The sequence below is a fragment of the Portunus trituberculatus genome, chromosome 11 (genome assembly GCF_017591435.1).
Source record: "Portunus trituberculatus isolate SZX2019 chromosome 11, ASM1759143v1, whole genome shotgun sequence".
NCBI lineage: Eukaryota > Metazoa > Arthropoda > Malacostraca > Decapoda > Portunidae > Portunus > Portunus trituberculatus.
In genome coordinates this window covers 4,223,421-4,242,662 of record NC_059265.1, presented here as the reverse complement: position 1 = coordinate 4,242,662, position 19,242 = coordinate 4,223,421, and the positions used below count along the sequence as shown (strand labels likewise).

The 19,242-nt window shown below is 41.6% G+C and overlaps 3 long non-coding RNA genes across 3 annotated transcripts in view; 2 read left to right on the top strand and 1 right to left on the bottom strand.

Annotated features, from left to right (window-relative positions):
• Nucleotides 1-4,123, bottom strand: part of LOC123502405 — a 16,003-nt gene extending 11,880 nt beyond the window's left edge. The window contains exons 1-3 of the long non-coding RNA XR_006674026.1: nt 4,048-4,123; nt 3,333-3,460; nt 2,312-2,404 (exon numbers count right to left, since the gene is read on the bottom strand). This is a non-coding gene — a long non-coding RNA (uncharacterized LOC123502405). The remainder of the gene's footprint in view (nt 1-2,311; nt 2,405-3,332; nt 3,461-4,047) is intronic.
• LOC123502444 lies at nt 836-1,822 on the top strand. Its single transcript, XR_006674075.1, has 3 exons — nt 836-921; nt 1,055-1,115; nt 1,764-1,822. It is a non-coding gene; the product is annotated as an uncharacterized LOC123502444 (long non-coding RNA).
• An 830-nt stretch (nt 4,124-4,953) lies between the features above and the next one.
• On the top strand, nt 4,954-11,072 carry LOC123502419. Its single transcript, XR_006674045.1, has 2 exons — nt 4,954-5,084; nt 10,900-11,072. It is a non-coding gene; the product is annotated as an uncharacterized LOC123502419 (long non-coding RNA).
• Nucleotides 11,073-19,242: the final 8,170 nt, after the last annotated feature.

Here is a 19,242-nt window from a genome sequence, read left to right as displayed (position 1 = left end):
ATTGGTTACTTCCGTTTGAAAGTGAACTGGCAGCCAATGAAAAAAAATCATAATTTATTCAACCAATCACGGTGGCCTTGAGACTTGCGGTATGAATTTGAATTCAGTTTGAGGCAAGATGTCCCACTGTGCAGGTTGTGAACTGCATTACTTCAATGTTTTGGTTATCATATTTTCAATAGATGTCATGTCGGCTGAGTGAGAGCTGTGAGGGTGGAGCTGGGAAACGAGGAAAACTGGAGGGACCACTTCATTTGGACAGTGCCACAGTTCCTACTAATACATATTGGTTTGTAGAGCAAGAAAAATAAATCATGAAAATAATTTAATACAACAACACCTGGATAGAATTTTGATTGTCCCCATCATATTGACAGGTTAATGGTATATGATGGCTGTTATTATCATTGATGTTTTCTTTCAGGGTTCACAAGCAGACACGCAGTGTTGTCCAAAGAGGCACTGGGCAGCTGAAACACCGATTTCATGTCTTGCACAGTGAGGTCCGGGTCAGCCCACCATTGAAGGTGTGCAAGATGGTGCATGTTTGTGCTATGTTGCACAATATATGTAAAGACAGGAATATTCCTATTCCTATTGATGCAGGCCACCCTGACTTTGAAGAGCAGCAGCACGACTTCGTACAAGAAGTGCCACCACTTCCAGCTGCTCGACAAAATCCGGGTCGCCTGTATCGAGATGAATTCTGCAACTTGCATTTCAAGTATGTTGATTATTTTGTACCAATATATACTGGCTTTACTGTATTTGATCTTGGATATGTCTACTTATCATGCATTAGTATCTCATTACTGTTGATTAACCACCTTTTTTCAGCAATCCTGCCAGAAACATGGCCCACCTGCCCCACCACTGATCTGGTGACACATGCAGAGATCAATTTTGCAACTTGCATTTCAAGTATGTTGGTTATTCATTCTGTACCAATATTTACTGGCTTCTATAAATAATCTTGGATACATTCACTCATCATCTCATTATTGTTGATAAGCAACCTAATTTTTCTTTTCTTTTCTTTTTTCATTCTTTCCAGCATTCCTGCTTGAAGTGCGGATCTCCTGCCCTTCAGCACACATGGCCAGTCACATGCCAAGGTACTGTCAACATCTATGTTTTCCATCTCCTTAATTCTTATCCTCACTGCTTTTGTGTTGACATTTAAAACTGTACACTCTTCTAAATCAACATAAATGCTTTCTATCTCTCCTAATTGTCATCCTCCACACTTCCATGTCAACATTTTAAACCTTACACTCTTCTAAATCAACATAGATACTTTCATCTCTCTTAATCCTCATCCTCGACACTTCCATGTCCACATTTAAAACTGTACACTCTTCTAAATCAACATATATACTTTCATCTCTTTAATTCTCATCCTCCACACTTGTGTCCACATTTAAAACTGTACACTCTTCTAAATCAACATACATGCTTTCCATCTCCATTAATTGTCATCCTCCACACTTCCATGTCCACATTTAAAACTGTACACTCTTCTAAATCAACATATATACTTTCCATCTCCCTTAATTCTTATCCTTGCTGCTTCCATGTCCACATTTAAAACCATACACCCTTCTAAATCAATCAACATACATGCTTTCCATCTCCTTAATTGTCATCCTCACCACTTCCATCACTTTCTTCCTGGGAGCTCCTGGCCTCACTGTCCTTTTCTGGCAAATATTCCTCATGTGAGTCACTAATGAGTCCTTCTGATTGACTCTCATTGTCCTCAGAATCCTGTAATTCATCTAATAGAGCCAGCTCACCCTCAGAATCCCTCAAGGGTGACAATGACAACACCATTACACCACACTGGTCAGTAACACACTGCCCACCGGCCACCACCCTCCCCTCAGGCCACACGGTCCCTCCCCAAGCCACCGTACCCAGTGTCCCTGAAAACAGTTAGTCACTTTGTCACTGAATCATAAAAAACACACAAAGCGAGTAGATGAAGCACTGATGGAGCGATGGTGTGTGCATGTACTGTAAATATCTTGAAACACCCTTAAAACACCCTAACATAGCCTAAAATAGTTAAAACAGTCTTAAACACCCTTAAATAGCCTTAAAATAACCCTAAAACACTAAAACAGTCTTAAACACCCTTAAAATAGCTTAAAACTGCCTTAAACATCCTAAAATTCTTCAAACACCCTAAAATAGCCTTAAACAATCTAAAACAGCCTAAAAATACCCTAAGACAGCCTTAAAACACCCTAAAGTAGCCTTAAACACCCTCAAAGTCTTCAAACACCCTAAAACAGCCTTCAATACTCACAGTTGGCTAGGTGTGTCCCAGCTGGTGTAGTTGCTATGTTCCATCCCTACATAGAGCCACTTCCTTTAGTACGGCCGGTGGTGGCTGGTGATCCTGTTGGGAGGAGGTGGTGGTGGTTATAATAGTACTAGTGGTGGTAGTGAAATGGTGTGGTTTTGTGAGCATCTGATGTGGTAATGTTGGTTGTTTGTGGTGGTTGTGGGTGTTGGACAGTGGTGGTGGTGGTGGTGGTGGTATTAGGAGGATTTTAAAAGACAAATATTTTCCGGCCAAAACAAGTTAAAAATTGAGGTTTATGAGACAAAATTGTAAGGAAAAACACGCTTTCACACACCGACACTCACCAAACACACAGCACACCAGCACACACCATTCCCACACCTGCACACACCAACAAACCACAAACAACCCTTTGCAAACACTGGAAAATGCAAAAACACACACCCAAAAATATATAGTAGCTTACACTAAAACATTTACACACACACCACACGTACCACACACACACACACCTGCGGAAACCTTTCCACACCTGCACACACCAGCACAGTACACAGCTTGGTGTGTGGAGGAGATATGGAGGAAAGAAAAGGAGGTGGTGGAGGGAAAATGAGAAAAATTGTCAGGTTTTGAAGTGAGATTTAGAAAAGTACTATTTTGACTATGATAGAAGTGAGATAGGAGACTCAAAATTAGAGGGAAGGTGGAGGAAACATGGAGGAAATAGTCTACTGAAGGAAAAGCCTGGAGGTAACCTGTGGAGGAAACAAGACAAACATTACCTAACCAAAACGCACCAAAATTACCTAAAATATTGCATCACACACACACACACTCCACAAACAACCCTTAAATCACACCTGGAAAACGCCCACAATAAGTTTACCCTAGCCAACCAACACCAAAAAAAAAAAAACACTATACATAGGTAGCTATAGTTGACATTACAAAAACGTACAAAAAACACACTTACACACACACCACACCTGAGGACACCTTTCCCACACCCACACACACTCACCTCTCCCTCTGGAACTTGGTGAGTGGAGTATTTGTGGAGTTTTGCCGCAGAGAGGAGACATGCAGCAAGTCAACAGCAGCGGCTCTCCAAGAACCCATTGTGACATTGTGGCAAGCCATGGTGCACCTCTGGAATAGTGGTAGTTGTTGTAGTAGTGGTAGTGGTGGTGGTGGTAGTAATAGTATAAATGAGGCGTGACAAGGCGTAGGAAAGGGTGAAGGACACTGCCTACCACACTATAACACCACCATATCTCACTAACCACTTCAACTATCAAACTATCACGCATATGGGAGGTGTATGGATCCACAAACTATCTACGGAGGCAATATGGGGGCGTGACAAGGCGTAGTAAATAAGAAAAACTGAAAATAGTTAACACAGAGAGGGCCGATGTGGAAGGCAGGATGGCGGACACTGCCTAACACAAGAACACCACCATATCTCAGTAACCGCTTCAACTATCAAACTATCCCGCGCATGGGAGGTGTATGGGTGCATAAGCTATCTATGGAGGCAATATGGGGGCGTGACAATGCGTAGGAGGGCAGGAATGACCACCGCAAATATGAGGCAACAAAACCCAAAAGTTTGCTTATAAAGACGCACTTATTTTCACTTTACCAGACTTTTTTCACCTTAATTGGCACGTCTCACTAACTCTACATACTTTAGATAATAAGCATGTACACGCACACACTTGGGAATAACTCACCTGCTCCACAAATGTTCAAAAACTGTAAATCTCAAAACAGAGCTAACAATGGCGGATCTTCTTCTTCTTCTTCTACGCAAAATGTCGACATCATTGTATACACTTCCTCTATCACTCAAACTTCTTATAAAATTCAAAATAACATTGAAATAAAATAAATAAAATATGAAATGGTAAAGAAAATGAAAATAACATGTGTATTATATTCCCAATACCGAAATGGGGTGTTGGGGTCACTCACAAATCTTGATAAAAACATATTTCGCCGTAAGGATTGAAATATTTCTACTTATTTAGTGAAGTTGGCACTTTTCTGATATCTGATTTGTTATTAGTAAAGTAAACTAATTTCTAAACTACAATAGAATCGAGTCCAGCTGTGTTTTGGTTTACCGAAAAATAACGTTAAAGTCACTGCAAGGAATATAACGTTTTTTTTTTATTACCACGCCTAGGATTGTTTTGGTGCTTGATATAACACTTAAAAGATATGAAAACATGATTCAAGTAACAATATTCCATAAAGTTTAGTCTACCTATTCGTATTTTCAATTTCAAAATTTTGAATGGTAACAAAATAGAAAACAAAAATCTTTATATGACAAAGAATCTGTGTTTTCTTTATTCGGCTGGAAAGCGAAAATTTGTGTTATTCAGAAAATGTAATATAACGTAGTTTGGGTGAGCTTTCCATCTCGACATTGTGGTGTGTTTGTCACCCGTTAATTGGACACAAACACCTTCCTTTCCACCGCTTTCAATAAAAACCACCCGGTAGGAATATTATATTTTGATTATTAGTTACACTATTTATCGCGCCTAAAAGTGTAGTGTATACTAGTCTGGGAGCCGTTTTTCTTGTGGCGATTTTTTAAATGAATTATCTACGTCAATATTGAACCCACGGGGGCGCCTCACCCTGCCTTCCCCATGGACAGTCCAGCAATGTCTGCTTCCACTCCCCCTGTGTTTCCAGACCCAGAGAGTGAAGCAAAGCCAGAATCAACCACCACACTAGATAAATAGCCATTACTGTGGTAAATAAGGCGATGGTTGTGTATATGTACCCCAGTTAACACCGCCCGCCGCCCACCTCACCCACACCCACAGCCCGCCCCAACATTTCCTTCAATTCTCACTGTTTTCTGCTGCTGCTGCGCGCCTCAAATGCATAGCAGGGACAAAAGAGGAGCGAGTAGTAGTAGTAGTAGCAGGAGCAGCAGTGTTATTATTATTACTATGAGGGTTAATGTGTGTGTGTGGGGGGGGCTGTTTTATGTAAAATTATCCTCTCTCTCTCTCTCTCTCTCTCTCTCTCTCTCTCTCTCTCTCTCATGAAGGCCACAGAGGTGACTAGGTAGAGTGTTCCTGCTGTTAATAATTTAGAAATGTTGTTAATCTCTCACTGGAACCTTAAAAACAATAACAACTTCAACTATACTCTATTGATGAAGGTTAGACACACAACCCGTCACTTCAGAGGAGCTTGGCGGTGTCTTATGGTGTGGCTTGACAATGTTAGGGCTGGATATGTCACTAAGCTCTCTCTCTCTCTCTCTCTCTCTCTCTCTCTCTCTCTCTCTCTCTCTCTCAAGGTAAAGTTAGTCACTGTTCCATACAGTTCCTAATGAAGGTAAAAATGTGTCCCAGTAATGAAGATGTTAAAATAGTGAAGACTGGCCATTAATCTTCTTCTGTCCTCCATACACCCTTCCTAATGTCAATAAAATGGTCTAATGGTACACAAATCTCAAGGTAAAATGTGTGTCCCAGTACTGAAGGGGTCTTCTGCCTCCAAAAATGGTAGTGAAAGGGGTTAACTGTGGCCATTAATCTTCTGCCCTCCATACACCCTTCCTAATGTCAATAAAATGGTCTAATGGTACACAAATCTCAAGGTAAAAATGTGTCCCAGTACTGAAGGGGTTAAAATAGTGAAGACTGTGGCCATTAATCTTCTGCCCTCCATACACCCTTCCTAATGTCAATAAAATGGTCTAATGGTACACAAATCTCAAGGTAAAATGTGTCCCAGTACTGAAGGGGTTAAAATAGTGAAGACTGTGGCCATTAATCTTCTGCCTCCATACACCCTTCCTAATGTCAATAAAATGGTCTAATGGCACACAAATCTCAAGGTAAAAATGTGTCCCAGTACTGAAGGGGTTAAAATAGTGAAGACTGTGGCCATTAATCTTCTGCCTCCATACACCCTTCCTAATGTCAATAAAATGGTCTAATGGTACACAAATCTCAAGGTAAAATGTGTCCCAGTACTGAAGGGGTTAAAATAGTGAAGACTGTGGCCATTAATCTTCTGCCTCCATACACCCTTCCTAATGTCAATAAAATGGTCTAATGGTACACAAATCTCAAGGTAAAAATGTGTCCCAGTACTGAAGGGGTTAAAATAGTGAAGACTGTGGCCATTAATCTTCTGCCTCCATACACCCTTCCTAATGTCAATAAAATGGTCTAATGGTACACAAATCTCAAGGTAAAAATGTGTCCCAGTACTGAAGGGGTTAAAATAGTGAAGACTGTGGCCATTAATCTTCTGCCTCCATACACCCTTCCTAATGTCAATAAAATGGTCTAATGGTACACAAATCTCAAGGTAAAAATGTGTCCCAGTACTGAAGGGGTTAAAATAGTGAAGACTGTGGCCATTAATCTTCTGCCTTCCATACACCCTTCCTAATGTCAATAAAATGGTCTAATGGCACACAAATCTCAAGGTAAAATGTGTCCCAGTACTGAAGGGGTTAAAATAGTGAAGACTGTGGCCATTAATCTTCTGCCTCCATACACCCTTCCTAATGTCAATAAAATGGTCTAATGGTACACAAATCTCAAGGTAAAAATGTGTCCCAGTACTGAAGGGGTTAAAATAGTGAAGACTGTGGCCATTAATCTTCTGCCTCCATACACCCTTCCTAATGTCAATAAAATGGTCTAATGGCACACAAATCTCAAGGTAAAAATGTGTCCCAGTACTGAAGGGGTTAAAATAGTGAAGACTGTGGCCATTAATCTTCTGCCTCCATACACCCTTCCTAATGTCAATAAAATGGTCTAATGGTACACAAATCTCAAGGTAAAAATGTGTCCCAGTACTGAAGGGGTTAAAATAGTGAAGACTGTGGCCATTAATCTTCTGCCTCCATACACCCTTCCTAATGTCAATAAAATGGTCTAATGGCACACAAATCTGAAGGTAAAAATGTGTCCCAGTACTGAAGGGGTTAAAATAGTGAAGACTGTGGCCATTAATCTTCTGCCTTCCATACACCCTTCCTAATGTCAATAAAATGGTCTAATGGCACACAAATCTCAAGGTAAAAATGTGTCCCAGTACTGAAGGGGTTAAAATAGTGAAGACTGTGGCCATTAATCTTCTGCCCTCCATACACCCTTCCTAATGTCAATAAAATGGTCTAATGGCACACAAATCTCAAGGTAAAAATGTGTCCCAGTACTGAAGGGGTTAAAATAGTGAAGACTGTGGCCATTAATCTTCTGCCCTCCATACACCCTTCCTAATGTCAATAAAATGGTCTAATGGTACACAAATCTCAAGGTAAAATGTGTCCCAGTACTGAAGGGGTTAAAATAGTGAAGACTGTGGCCATTAATCTTCTGCCTCCATACACCCTTCCTAATGTCAATAAAATGGTCTAATGGCACACAAATCTCACGGTAAAAATGTGTCCCAGTACTGAAGGGGTTAAAATAGTGAAGACTGTGGCCATTAATCTTCTGCCTCCATACACCCTTCCTAATGTCAATAAAATGGTCTAATGGTACACAAATCTCAAGGTAAAAATGTGTCCCAGTACTGAAGGGGTTAAAATAGTGAAGACTGTGGCCATTAATCTTCTGCCCTCCATACACCCTTCCTAATGTCAATAAAATGGTGTAATGGCACACAAATCTGAAGGTAAAAATGTGTCCCAGTACTGAAGGGGTTAAGGGATGGGAGGTTAACATAACTGTAGTGTACTTTAGTGTAGATGATAAACTAAGGAATGGTACTATCAAACTGGAAATTGAGAAGATCATAGAGACTAATGCACAACATCCACTGCTTACAATCTGGGACTTGAATGGCCACGTGGGATTCAAAGGAACACAAAAGCCAGATGGAAATGGAAGAATGATATTAGAATGCATGGAGAAGTATAAAATGATAATGCCCAATGACGATACAATTGTGACAGCTTAGCTCAGTAATCAGCTTACCTTGTTGAGAAAATGCTTTGCTTCAGTGACACCCCAGACAGCTTAGCTCAGTAATCAGCTTACCTTGTTGAGAAAATGCTGCTTCAGAGTATGTTTTGGGGCTTTTTGAGGTGTTACATAATGTTTTGCTCAGTGTGTTTTGGGAATTTTGAGGTGTTAGTGTTTGAAGTGTTTTGGGATAAAATTGAGTGTTTCAAGTGGTTTGGGCGTATTGAGTGTGTGGGTGTGTTTGTATTGAGCTCAGAATTTGTTTTGGGGCATTTTGAAATGTTTTGGGATAAAATTGAGTGTTTTAAGTGGTTTGGATGTATTGAGTGTGTGTGTGTGTGTTTGTATTGAGCTCTGGGTGTGTTTTGGGGCATTTTGAGGAGTTACAGTGTTTTGAGTGTGTTTTGGGATAAAATTGAGTGTTTTACTGAAACTGAGGTTCCCCACGAATAGACCTGTCTCTGATAAAATGCTTTGGTTCGCAGTGACATCTCAGACAGCTTAGGTCAGTAATCAGCTTACCTTTGTGCCATCTTGACATGACATGATGCTCTCAGGAACACATTCCTCACACAAATAGATAAATCTCTGCACACTCAGTGAAATGTGGCTCAAAAATCTCTTAACTTCTTGTATGGTACATTTGCAGGATTGAAGCAAAGTCAGTCTTTTTATAATAATATATTTCCTCTATGTCACATAAACAGCTTTCATTCCTTCACAGCACCAACATCCACACAGAGTGTCCACACAGACAACACTGCGTCATTAAACTGTATATTAATGTACTTTAACTACTTTACATGTACGGTAAGTCCTCGTTACACGGTACATGTGCGTTCCTGAAAACCTTACCACAAATCAGAATTACCGTATCCCATTATAACGTGCAATAATAGGGAATGCGCTCCAGCTTCCTGGGAGGTAGGCTAGAAAATGGCCTGTTCATACTCAGATATTGTGTACAAAAATCATTTCAAAGTAAAAAAATCTTTAATTGTCATATCAATAGATGTTTGCAAAGTTTTAGACAGTATAAGAAGGATTATAGGATCAAAATTCTTATGGAATATCAAATAAATGAAAAGTACTAGACCTAATAACAAAAGTTTACCCTGGAGACAAAACTAGACTAAGACTTCAAACACAAAATTTAACAAGTGGCATCAGACAGACAGACAGACAGACAGACAGACAGCAGGGGGATGTACATACAGCCTCCATAACACTTGGCAAATTAACCCCTTCACTACCAGGACGTGCTTTCATACATAGTCATTCTGTTTTCTATTTTGGTGATTCTATACAGCTTCACAAACTTATTATGTGGGGATTCAAATAGTGAAAACTCAGGCCATTAATCCTCTGACCTCCATAGACTCTTCCTAATGTCAATAAAATTGTCTAATCACGCCCAAAACTCACAGTAAAAATGCCTCCCAGTACTGAAGGGGTTAAAATTATGAAGACTGTGGCCATTAATCTTGTGATCTCCATAGACTCTTCTTAGTGTCAATAAAATGGTCTAATGGTACACAAATCTCAAGGTAAAAATACGTCCCAGTACTGAAGGGGTTAAAATAGTGAAGACTGTGGCCATTAATCTTCTGCCTTCCATACACCCTTCCTAATGTCATCAAAATGGTCTAATGGTACACAAATCTCAAGGTAAAAATACGTCCCAGTACTGAAGGGGTTAAAATAGTGAAGACTGTGGCCATTTATCCTCTGACCTCCATACACCCTTCCTAATGTCATCAAAATGGTCTAATGGTACACATACCTTAAGGTAAAAATGTGTCCCAGTACTGAAGGGGTTAAAATAGTGAAGACTGTGGCCATTTATCCTCTGCCCTCCATACACCCTTCCTAATATCAATAAAATGGTCTAATGGTACACAAACCTCAAGGTAAAAATACGTCCCAGTACTGAAGGGGTTAAAATAGTGAAGACTGTGGCCATTTATCCTCTGCCCTCCATACACCCTTCCTAATGTCATCAAAATGGTCTAATGGTACACAAATCTCAAGGTAAAAATGTGTCCCAGTACTGAAGGGGTTAAAATAGTGAAGACTGTGGCCATTTATCCTCTGCCCTCCATACACCCTTCCTAATGTCAATAAAATGGTCTAATGGTACACAAATCTCAAGGTAAAAATACATCCCAGTACTGAAGGGGTTAAAATAGTGAAGACTGTGGCCATTTATCCTCTGCCCTCCATACACCCTTCCTAATGTCAATAAAATGGTCTAATGGTACACAAATCTCAAGGTAAAAATACATCCCAGTACTGAAGGGGTTAAAATAGTGAAGACTGTGGCCATTAATCTTCTGCCCTCCATACACCCTTCCTAATGTCATCAAAATGGTCTAATGGTATACAAACCTCAAGGTAAAAATACGTCCCAGTACTGAAGGGGTTAAAATAGTGAAGACTGTGGCCATTTATCCTCTGCCCTAATGTCATCAAAATGGTCTAATGGTACACAAACCTCAAGGTAAAAATAGGTCCCAGTACTGAAGGGGTTAATAACTTTCAAAATAATAATAAAGACATTAGAAAGTGTAAATTTGTGCTTCAAAGATGACACTTTAAATGTGACTCACTTATTCTTTGCAGACGATGGAATGCTGTCAGCGAGCAGCATGGAAGACGCAGAGAGAGTGGTGGTCAGGTGGTGGTGGAGACAGGGAGAGTATGTGGCCTGGAGATTAACAAACAGAACACCAATAATCTTGTGACCTCCATGCATCCTTCCTAATGTCAATAAAGTTGTCTTATCATGCCCAAAATTGTCTTATAATGCCCTCAAAAAATACCAATCTATCTCAAAATGCCTCAAAACATGTCAAACTGTCTTAAAAGCCTCAAAACATCCCAAACTGTCTTAAAATGACCTCAAAACCTACTAAACTGTCTTAAAATTAACTCAAAACATGACAAACTGTCTTAAAATGCCCTCAAAACATCCCAAACTGTCTTAAAATGCCCTCAAAACCTACCAAACTGTCTTAAAATTAACTCAAAACATGACAAACTGTCTTAAAATGCCCTCAAAACATCCCAAACTGTCTTAAAATGCCCTCAAAACCTACCAAATTGTCTTAAAATGCCTTCAAAACCTACCAAACTGTCTTAAATTACCTCAAAACATGACAAACTTTCTTAAAATAATTTTACACAATCTCAAATAAATAAAACTTGATTAACATCTGAGAGAGAGAGAGAGAGAGAGAGAGAGAGAGAGAGAGAGAGAGAGAGAGAGAGAGAGAGAGAGAGAGAGAGAGAGAGAGAGAGAGAGAGAGAGAGAGAGAGAGAGAGAGAGAGAGAGAGAGAGAGAGAGAGAATGAATGTTGTTGTAGCAAAGAAATACACAAAACTATCTCTATTTAAACAACACAATGTAGAAATATTGGATAAAAACTGACTTTGTATGACACACACACACACACACACACACACACACACACACACACACACACACACACACACACAAATACTGCAAGAAGACCTAAATAAGATCTGGGAATGGAGTAAGAAGTGGGAAATGGAATTCAATGTGAACAAAAGTCATGTCATGGAAATGGGAAAGAGTGAAAGACGACCCGTGGGAATCTATAAGATGGGAGACGGAGTAGAACTGGAGAAAGTCAAAAAGGAAAAGGACTTAGGAGTGACGATGGAAGAAAACAATCAACAAGTAAGCCATATTGATAGAATTTTTAGAGAAACATATAATTTGCTAAGGAATATTTGAGTAGCATTTCACTACATGGACAAAGAAATGATGAAGAAATTGATAAGTACTATAATAAGACCCAGATTGGAATATGCAGGAGTAGTGTGGACTCCTCATAAAAAGAAACACATAAGGAAATTGGAGAGGCTACAAAGAATAGCTACAAGAATGGTTCCAGAATTTGAAGGGATGACATATGAGGAGAGACTAAAGGCTATGGATCTACCAACCCTGGAACAAAGAAGGGAGAGAGGAGACCTGATACAAGTTTATAAATTGATCAACAGAATGGACCAAGTGGATAATGAGAAACTGATCCTGAGAGAAGAATATGACATCCGAAGCACAAGATCGCATAGTAAAAAGCTGAGAAAAGGAAGATGTCTGAGAGATATTAAAAAAATATAGTTTCCTGCAGAGATGTATTGAGACGTGGAACAGTTTAGATGAAGAAGTAGTGTCTGCAACGAGTGTGCATACTTTTAAAGTAAGATTGGATAAGTGTAGATATGGAGACGGGGCCACACGAGCATAAAGCCCAGGCCCTGTAAAACTACAACTAGATAAAATACAACTAGGTAAATACACACCAAGCGGCCCTCGTCAAGATGGGTAGAGGCCTGCTGTGCCACTCACGGCTACAACATCTCCCCCTGACGCGCCCCAGCCAATCCATGCCACACCACACACAAACGTGGTCACGCCACTCAAGGCCCCAAGAACTGACCGTTATCATCACAGTGCTATCCCCTCCATGGTGCCACCCATAAACAGCTAACTTAAGGTTCTCATCTTAAGTCTCCCTCAATCCCCATGTGTGCATTTTCAGTATCTATGTACTGCAATTACTAATAAACCATATTATTATTATTATTATTATACACACACACACTGGGATGGACTGGGAGAGGCTGGGATGCACTGGGAGAGAGAAAAGGAGGACAGAGAAGTCTGTGAGCATGTATTTCATGAGAAGTTATGGGTGGAAGGAGCACAGGTGGAGGTGTACAGAATGGGAATGAAAGTGAGAGGAGTGAGAGGCCCCTAATAGTATGTATGTCTGCGTGATGTATATGATAAATGGGAGGTGGTGAAGAGGGCAGACAGCTGAGAGACTGTCATGAGGAAGACATAAGTCAAATCAGGATTGCCCCTGACAAAACTAAGAAAGAGAGAGAACAAGACGCAATGCTAAAGGAAAAGTTGCAAGACAAAAGAAGACAAGGAGGCCAGTGGAAAATACAGAGGGGAAAAATTGTGAGAGTAGGAGAAGGCACTGGTGGGGACTGAAATACAGGTGTACGGGACAAAGAAATCAGCGAAAAGAGTGTCAAAATGAGTGTAATAAATATACAAGGGCTAACACAAACTAAAGCAAAAGAAGTAGAAGAGTTAGTGAGTGATGATAGTATAGTTTGCTTAACAGAGACCCAGAAGAAGCTAAGAGATATAAACTTCAGTGATAACTGTGTGATAGTAGATAATATGAGAGAGGAGCAAGATAGAAAGGAGGAGGACTAATGGTGCTATATAGGAAGGATACAGGAGTAGACCTAGAGAAGATACCAACAAAATGTCCGGATATATTGCACACAAAAGGGAAAATGAGAGGATGGGAGATGAGACTAGTAGTGGTTTACCTGAGTGTTAACGATCCACCCAGAAATAATAATATTAAGCTACAAATGGAAAGGATAATAAATGGAAACTCTCACCCGCTCTTAGTCATGGGTGACTTTAATGGACATGTGGGCTTCAAAGGGGAGCAGAAGGTGAATACAAATGGAGAAATCATTTTGGAATTGATAATGTTAAATGATGATTGCAAATGCACAGGAGGAGAGTTCACATGGAGCAGAAATGAACAAAGGAGTGTTATTGATTATGTACTGGCAACAAATCAAGTCTATAGGAAATTCAAGAGCATGCATATAGATGAGGAGAAGGACATTTTGACATGTCAGACCACAATCCAATTGAAGTGGAGCTAATAATAAAAGAGAAGAAGAAAAAATGTGAGAGAAAAGAGTGGGTTGTGAAGGAGTATTATAAAACAGACAATAATTCCTTAGAAAGATTTTGGGTGTGCATGGAAAGCCAGGCGCTAAATAAGGAAGTGGAGAACATTGAAAAATTGGAGTCACTAATAAAGAGAAGGTGCTAAAAGGAAAATATAGGAGAGAGGAGAAAAGAATAGCAAGAACACAGAGCCTGTATGGATAAATGATGTAATTAGGAAAGAAATCAAAGAAAGGAGGAGGAGAAATGCAACAACAAATGAAGAAGAGAGGAAAGGTGGAAGGAGTTATACCCAAAGCAAAAAGAAAGGGTACATGTGCTAATAAAAAGGAGATCTGTAAACAAGAAGAGAAACAGTCAAAGAAATGAAGGAAAGCAAGGATGGAGGAAAGAAGATGTGGGAGTACATTAAGAAGCTAAAAGGGAAAAGATCAAGGAGAAAAATCCCTAAAATCTATGGAGAAGATGGGGTACAACTGGAGCAGGAGAAGGTGGCGGGGAGGAGGTAAAGAAATTGTGGAGCAACATATATAGAAAATATGAAAACAATATTGAAGAAATGTGGAATGTGAGGAAGAGAGAGGAGTATGAGAACATGATCAAAGACATAGAAGAGAAACGATCAGTTAGGCTGAACGCAGTTGATGAACAAGGGACACAAATGCAATATATACAGACTTGTGCAGTGGAGGTATGGGAACACATCGACATGGCAAGAAGGGTGACAGGAGGAGAGGTGCAATTACAACAGAACATTATCACAGAGGAAAGAGTGGCGAGGTGTCTGGGAAAATGAAGAGCAAACGAGCTGTGGGGACAGATAATATTAAAGGACAAATGTACAAGGAGATAGGAAATAGCACAGTATTAAAGGAAATATTAGCAAAGGGAATGAAAAGTACATTAGAGTCAGGCCATGTACCACCAAGCTGGAAAGAATCAAGGACAGTGATGATCCCCAAAACAAGATGCCCAAAAGCCAAGGATTTGAGACCTATTGCATTAACTAACGTTGGGTATAAACTAATGATGTCAATCATAAGAGATAGCTTAGAAGATCACATAACAAAGAACAGCTTAGGGAAACAAACGCAAGGAGGTTTCACAGAACGTAGTACAATTGAAAATAACATTTTTGTTCTAAAATACTGCATACAAAAATCTTTCAAGATGAAAAAACGTTAATTGATTCAATTGATTTTGCCAAAGCATAAAGAGGGAGAAATTAATACAAGTCCTGATGGAAACTAAAATACACCCAAAATGTATTAATTGAATAGCCAATGTATATAACAATGATAAGACCAAAATTGACCTAGTAGAGGAAGAAAAGCTTGGAACAGACGTGACAAGCGGAATAAGGCAGGGATGCACAGTGTCTACCACTCTTTTCAAACTGATTACTTTGAAAATAATGCAACAAATACAAGATTTAAACAAAGGCTACAGGGACGAGGAGTTTAATATAACATATCTTTTCTTCGCTGACCATAGAATGTTGTTAACCAGCAGTGTGGAGGATACCAAACACGTAATAAAGAAAATGGAGGAGATAGGAAAAGAATTTGGGTTAGAAATAAACAAAGAGAAAAGTAGAATAATAATATTTAACATGAAGGTAAGACCAGAAAATATTGAAAATATAGAAGGAAAAGATAGATTTAGATATTTCTGAAGCACTATCAATGACAGCATTAATTGGTTCACAGTGCAGAAGGAGGAAATGTTAACAAAGGCGAGAAAGCTGGCCAATATGACGAGGAGCGTAATAGCGACAAGTTGCTCAAAACTACTCATTGGAAAAACTTTTGGAAGAGTGTGGCACTTCCTCCATTTTGTATGGAAGTACCATTATAGACCTTAATGAAATGGAAATTAGTAAGCTGCAGAGGATAGAAAATGGGGTTTTCTGGCAAATTTTAGGAGCACCAAGCTATACACCTATAGCAACCCTGAGGGGAAGTTGGAGCATCTACGTAGTGTGAGTTGAAGAGTGAGGGAAGGGCAGGTAAAATATCTCAGATATCTACTGGTGGAAGGAAAAGACTTGGTGAGAAGGGTAGCAGAAGAGTTGGTGGAGAGCAGGCAAGGGAGATGGATAAAAGAAAGGCACAGGAGCTAAAAGATCTGAGAGAATTAACACTACTGAAAGGAAGCATACAAAATGAAACAAAGGAAAGTATGTCAAGCATAATGAAAACTAGGGACACACAGGCATGGCGAGAAGCATTAAATGATAAAACTAGTGTAACTCTGTACAAAGAACACAGGAAGGAGACTGGAGGGCAAGATAAGGTATACACTAATGACATAGCATCAGATATCCTATTGAAATGTACAACAAACCCTAAAATTAAATGACAGGAAAACATTTTCAAATGGAAGCACAGACTGTTGGCTGTGTAGTGGTGACAACGAAAATTTAGCCCACTTCCTTCTCTGGTGCCCTGCCTATGCCACAAAAAGACACAAAAATAAAACAATACACCAGCCATACCAGGAAAATACTGAAAAAATAATTGGGGCTCTGCTTTTTAACAATACAGACATACAACAAACAAACACAACTCTGCAAAAATTTTGGAATGTAAGACAAAAGAAGATCAAGGAAATAGAAGACGATAACAGAAATCAATAAGTGAAAGAACAAAAGACCAAGACAGCCAGAAAAATACGTCAGGGAGAGCCGATACAAAGGCATCTCTCCTGGGAGAGACCTACAACTCAACTCAACTCAACTGGGAAAGGCTGGAATACACTGAGAGAGGCTGGGAGGCACTGGGAGAGGCTGGCAGGCACTGGGAGAGGCTGGGAGGCACTGGGAAAGGCTGGAAAACACTGGGAGAGGCTGGGAGGCACTGGGAAAGGCTGGAAGGCATTGGGAGAGGTTGGGAGGCACTGGAAGAGGCTGGGAGGCACTGGGAGAGGCTGGGATGCACTGGGAGAGGTTGGGATGCATTGGGAGAGGCTGGGAGGCACTGGGAAAGGTTGGGAGGCACTGGAAGAGGCTGGGAGGCACTGAGAGAGACTGGGATGCACTGGGAGAGATTGGGAGGCACTGGGAGAGGTTGGGATGCACTGGGAGAGGTTGGGATGCACTGGGTGAGGCTGGGAGGCACTGGGAGAGGTTGGGAAAGACTGAGAGAGCTGGGAGGCACTGGGAGAGGTTGGGAGGCACTGGAAGAGGCTGAGAGGCACTGAGAGAGACTGGGTTGCACTGGGAGAGATTAGGATGCACTGGGAGAGGTTGGGATGCACTGGGAGAGGTTGGGATGCACTGGGAGAGGCTGGGAGACAATGGGAGAGGTTGGGAGAGACTGGGAGAGGTTGGGATGTACTGGGAGAGGCTGGGAGGCACTGTGAGAGACTGGGAGAGCTGGGAGGCACTGGGAGAGGTTGGGAGAGGTTGAGATGCACTGGGAGAGGTTGGGATGCACTGGGAGAGGCTGGGAGGCACTGGGAGAGGTTGGGAGAGACTGGGAGAGGTTGGGATGCACTGGGAGAAGCTGTGATGCCACTGGGAGAGGTTGGGAGGCACTGGGAGAGGATGGGAGGCACTGGGAGAGGATGGGAGGCACTGGGAGAGGCTGGGATGCACTGGGAGAGGTTGGGAGGCACGGGGAGAGGTTGGGATGCACTGGGAGAGGATGGGAGGCACTGGGAGAGGCTGGGAGGGGGAGAGGCTGGGAGGCACTGGGAGAGGCACTGGGAGAGGAGAGGCTGGGAGGCACTGGGAGAGGTTGGGATGCACTGGGAGAGGCTGGGATGCACTGGGAGAGGTTGGGAGGCACTGGGAGAGGATGGGAGGCACTGGGAGAGGCTGGGATGCACTGGGAGAGGTTGGGAGGCACGGGGAGAGGTTGGGATGCACTGGGAGAGGATGGGAGGCACTGGGAGAGGCTGGGAGTCACTGGGAGAGGCTGGGAGGTACTGGGAGAGGCCGGGATGCACTGGGAGAGGCTGGGAGAGACTGGGAGAGGCTAGGAGACACTGGGGGCACTGGGAGTCACTGGGAGGCTGGGAGGCTGGGACTGGGATGCACTGGGAGAGGCTGGGAGGCACTGGGAGAGGCTGGGAGGCACTGGGAGAGGCTGGGAGACACTGGGCGAGGCTGGGAGACACTGGGAGAGGCTGGGAGACACTGGGAGAGGCTGGGAGGCACTGGGAGAGGCTGGGAGGCACTGGGAGGCTGGGAGGCACTGGGAGGCTGGGAGGCACTGGGAGAGGCTGGGAGTCACTGGGAGAGGCTGGGAGGTACTAGGAGAGGCCGGGATGCACTGGGAGAGGCTGGGAGGTACTGGGAGAGGCCGGGATGCACTGGGAGAGGCTGGGAGGCACTGGGAGACACTGGGAGGCATTAGGAGAGGCTGGGAGGCACAGGGGGAGGCTGGGATGCACTGGGAGAGGCTGGGAGGCACTGGGAGAGGCTGGAAGTCACTGGGAGAGGCTGGGATGCACTGAAAGAGGCTGGGAGGCAGTGGGATAGACCAGCTGGAGTGCTGCTGGACTGAAATAAGACAACAGAACACACCAAAATCTTATATCACCTATTTCAACGCCGCCCACGCCCCGACACGCCGCCCACTCCACCCACAGCACGGGAAAGGAGTTCAACATATATAAATAGGAATTAAAATATATATTAAATGTCTTTTATACCATAATAGCGATGTTCTTATAATACCGTCACTCTTCTGTCGTCTATAAATTTCTGTCGTTTATTGATTTTACCTTCTCGCTTTGAGTCAATCTTTTCGTAATGACTTCTTCTCATAATTCTTCGCTCTTTAATAACATTTTTGTCCCTCTATATCACTTTATAGTCGTTTTTGTTGTATGATATGACTAGATAAAACGTATAACAAAACATCAAACAAGATATATTAGTTTGAAACAGTATACTTAAGAAATGGCAGTGATATAATACTTGACTTCTATATAAACACACCATACTGTACTGAAATCTTACAAAATTCAACAATATCCTAGTTTTTCGTGTGAATTTTACGTCCAACCAGGTAAAGGAAGGTTCCCAGCAATGAAGGAAATAATTAATGATCTTGTTAGGCTGTAAAATTATAAAAAAATAGTGAAACAGATCAAGAAGAAATGAAATAAAATGAATTGCTAGCCTACTGTTGCTAAGATTTGTGTAATGTATTATAAACATTTGTTGTAATATTTATGTAATGTATTACAAACAT